At 33.3% G+C, this 4,460-nt stretch overlaps 1 pseudogene; it reads right to left on the minus strand.

The window, feature by feature from the left end:
• Nucleotides 1-1,136: 1,136 nt before the first annotated feature.
• Nucleotides 1,137-4,139, minus strand: LOC101706189 (synaptonemal complex protein 1 pseudogene; annotated as a pseudogene).
• Between the last annotated feature and the right edge of the window lie 321 nt (nt 4,140-4,460).

Here is a 4,460-nt window from a genome sequence, read left to right on the forward strand (position 1 = left end):
GTAATCCTTGCATTTTATTCTTGTATTTCAAAATAATGAGGAAAGATGTCTATGATTTTTTAGGACATCTAAAAATGTCCTCAACTTCAAGAGACTTCCATGATGACTGTGGGTACGGGGCTTAGCAGCTACAGGAAACAAATTCCCAGGGTGGAATTCCAGATAGGACTGAAAAAAAGCAGTCTAAGGGGTTGCCTCTTTATGTTTGGGGGAAAGGTAGGAGTTTTACTTCTTGTTTCTACGTCCTCTGGTAAGAATGCGATTATGTGAATGTGCTAACCAAATTCCTTCTTATGTAATTATAAGAAATAAGTGGAATGCCTTAAATATATTGTGCTTTTCTTCATTCTCAAAAAACTTTACTTTCTCCCAATATAATATAAAAGTTTGTATTTAATATAAGGTCTGACTAATGATACCAAAAACCCTTAGTCAGTTATACATCAATTATTTCATTTCAAATGCAAAATTAACTTTAACAGACAATTCCAGTTTTATGAGTATTTCATTCATGTAACTTTATGCTTGTTAATAATTCCTTATGTACTTTGGTGAATCTATATTATTTTTTTGCCTTTGAAAAAACTTTTCCAAAGAATTGGGGAAAATATAAACTTCCCTATCAGACTGTTGGTCAGAAAGCAGGGTCATTGTGTCATTAATTCCTGTGAATTAAACCAGGCAAGATGAGTCAAGGCAAGATTAGAAAAGTAGGAAAGGTGAGATGCACAAGACTGAAGGAACTTATTTAACAGCAATCTCTGTTTCAAATTGCATTGTAACCTATGATTTTATTTTATTATTTTTTATTTTTTTCATTCAAAATATTTTAATAATGAATAAAGAATAAATCTCAATTATGCATTTCTAGTGTTCAAAACTAAAAATCTGAAAACATAATATTAATATAGGAACAAGTAACAAAATATAATTGTATAATTATCTGAATATAATAACAAGTTTTCAGATAACATACAGCTATTTCACATTCAGGCTAAATATAATAATATAAAAAATACAAAATTTTTATGCAAAATTTTAAAGTCTCAATTTCCAAATAAAGTTTGACTCTTTGGAAAATAAAAAAATTAACTATTAATTTGATGTTATTAGGTTCCATTATCACACTGATTTTCTTAAACAAATAATTTTTCTGCTTCCTTTATTTTTTTTCCCTGTCCATTTTAGCAATTTAGCCCAACGGTCATCTTGCATTTTTCTCACAGATCCAAATTTGAGCACAGATCCAGGAGTTGTTAGAGATGAAGGAGCCTTTTTTGGTGTTCTGATACAAAGATGAGAAACGGTGGATTATTATTTTTGTACAGTTTGTTCAGTGTGTCTTCCTCAGAAACCATGCTCCAAAGATCCGTAGCTTCTGAACTATCTGAATTAACACCAAATTCAAAGATTTTTCTCTTTTTACTATTTTCTTCAATGGGTTTATTCTTTTGTTTGCTTTGCTGTGTTTGTAGTTTAGTTGATGTCTTCACAGTATACCACTTTGGCATGGGTATAGACAAACTGCTTTTGGTAGATGTCTCTTTTATCTTTGGATTTGCCGTATTCAGTTGATAAGAAATTTTGAGATATATTTTGTGTAGGAGTTTCTTTAGAATCAAATTTCTTGTAACTAGTTTCAAATGTTTCCCATAAAGATGTCTGTACTTTGTCTTTTTTTTTCTTTCAGAGTAACTGTGTTTGCTTTTGCCTTTCTTTCTAGTTTTTCTTTTTCTTCTCTTTCTATTTCAAGTTGCTTCTTAATAGACAAAAGTTCAATTTGGAGATAAGATAGTTCAATCTCCAAAGATGCTCTCACGGATGACTGTTCTTGCTCTGCTCTTTTAAAGTCCTAATTCTGAGTGTCTTTCTTCAACAATCTTATCATATTGGTGCTTATGCTTTTCTGTAAGTGCTACAATTTCAGCTATTTTTTGTTGACATCGTATATCAATTTCTTTCTGTAATTTTACTGCTTCATCCACTGTTAGTTTTGCCTTTTCAACCTGTCCCAAAAGATTTTCTTCTGATAACTTTTTGTCCTCAATTTCTTTTTGATAGCTGTGAGTCATTTCTTCAAACTTTTGTTTGGCACTTTCTAGTTCTAATTCTAATTTACTGACCTTTATCTCATAAACATTCAACTGCTTGCTTTCTGTTGCCCCCCTTTTCTTCAAGGCCTTATTCTCCTGCTGCAGCTCTTCAGTATACTAACTTTTATTTTCAACTTGTTTCCTTAAATTGTTATACTTGTTTTCTAATATCTTCATTTGCTTATCTTTTTTTAAAACTTCACATTCAATACTTCGAGCATTTTCTTCACTTCTGTCCAATTTACATTTTACTTCACCCTCTTTCTGTTTCAGTTCTTTTTTTTTTTTTTTACAGATTCCAATTCATTCCTTAATTGTATCTCTGTTTCTTCCAGATTCTCTATTTGTTTCAACATCCTTTCTTCTTGCTATCATTCATATCATCTTACTATTTCTTGAGTTCTAAGGCCATACCCCTTGTTTCATGTGCCAGTTCTTTGTTCTCCAGTGACAGCTTGTTGCAACTTAGAGTTAACTCAGTTTTTCTAAGCTTCTCTTTTTCAAGCTCAATTTTCATATCTTTAAGCTGTTTTGAATAATGCTTTTCACTTGTTGTAATGGCACTTAATTGTATTTCCAAATCATGTATTTCTTTCTCTCTGGTTTGAAAAAGACCAGTTAGTTCTTGTTCTTTTCCTTTTAATTCTTCAGCAATCTTCTCAACTTGTTTCTTTTCATCTAAAAGCTTTTGGTTTTCTATCAAGACTTTTTTCAATTCTTCAACTTCTACTTCTGTGTTATTTTTAAACTTCGTCATCTCTACCAGCTCATTGGATTTCTTCTGAAGCTCCATGGTAAGTATTTTCAGTTGATCTTCATCTTTTTCCAATCTTTGTTGTTCTGTTCTTAATAATCCCTCCAAGTTGCAGATAGTAGTTTTAAGTTCAGTAACCATAAATGAATGAGCAACTTTAACTTTATCAAATTCTTCCACTTGAGCTTCTTTTTCTTCAGAAAGTTGACATACTGATTTTTTTGCCCTCTGTAAATCTTCTAAAGCCTTTTGAGTACTCACACTTTTTTGCAAGGACATTTTAATATCTTCTAGTTCAGATGCCAAAAGATTCTTCTTCTCATTTGATTCTTTTAAGTTTTCATCTTGTAATTTTGTCTTTCCTCCAGGTGATCAACTTTATCTCTGGATTCCTCTCGAAGAAATGTTAACTCTTTCATTTTATTTTCTTTCTCAGTGTTTTGAATCAGCAGTAATGATACCAGAAGCCAGGCCACGTCAGAATACTACAGGCATCTTCTGAATGAATTCTCAATAAACTCCGAGGAAAGTGCTGGCTTCACTCCACAGGAGTGGCTGAGGTCGGAGATTCAGGCCTCTGGCCGGTGTCTCTGTCAGCACTGAGGGCACCCAGCTGGGCCTTGTCCACTGCCCCTTCTGGGGTCCTGTGCAAGGTGAGTCCTTGAGGGCAAAGGTCAAGGGCGGTCGCTTCCGTATCCCTGCCAAAATGCCCCCGCCCAGTCAGAGAGCCCCCCCAAGGGAGCAAGCTTGACGCCTTCCTGGCCTCTCATCCGCAGGTACACAAGAGCCCGGGTGCTTTAAACAGTTGAATTCTTTATAAACTTTGTGAGTTCTCTTAATTATAGTGAGTTTATAATTAGGCACATGTAGTTATCTTTGGTCATCTTCTCCATTTGTTTATATCAACTGCAATTTGAAGTTTCTCTCTCTAAATATAATAAATTATATTATATGTATAATGTAATTACAAATAGCAAAATATATTGAAGTCAAATCACTGGGGCTTTAATAATGTGATATTTTGTTTGTTGTGCTATCTTAAAAGTTATGTTTTTAGTAATGTAGTTCTAAATATTTTTATTTGTTTGTATTTTCCCACTTAAATACATTGAAGATCACCACTTAGGTTATTGATAACCTATCAGCAGTTCTCTCTTTCTCTGGTATATTGCAGAAGACTTTGAAAGACCTGCTTTGTGTGCTGAGGAAGGTCTGGATCCATCATATCTCTGACTGGAGGTCTCAGGGTTCAAACTTGCCCAGATCCACGATTATTTCCTTACCCTTACCATCTCAAATCTTGCTCTGGGTATTGAAACCCTGAATTTCTAGTCTGTGTCCGCTGAATAACCACTGTTCTTTTGTATGGAATCCTGTATCTTCTCACTATTCTGTATCCTTTTAAAACCACTTACCATTCAACTTATTTAAATACAGAATGACCACAAATTGCATAATTTTTATTAACTTTCGTAAGATAATATAATGTGAAATATAAATATGACAATTTTATTAAATTTATTCAATACAAGAATCAACTGGTCGAAATGACAGGCAGTAGGATGTGCTGCCTGAATGATGTTCTGGAAAAGCTGTTCATTGATTAGATTGAG

Source organism: Heterocephalus glaber, unplaced genomic scaffold (genome assembly GCF_053883595.1).
Source record: "Heterocephalus glaber isolate CG9 unplaced genomic scaffold, H.glaber_assembly_v1.0 deba00000676, whole genome shotgun sequence".
Taxonomy (NCBI): Eukaryota; Metazoa; Chordata; class Mammalia; order Rodentia; family Bathyergidae; genus Heterocephalus; species Heterocephalus glaber.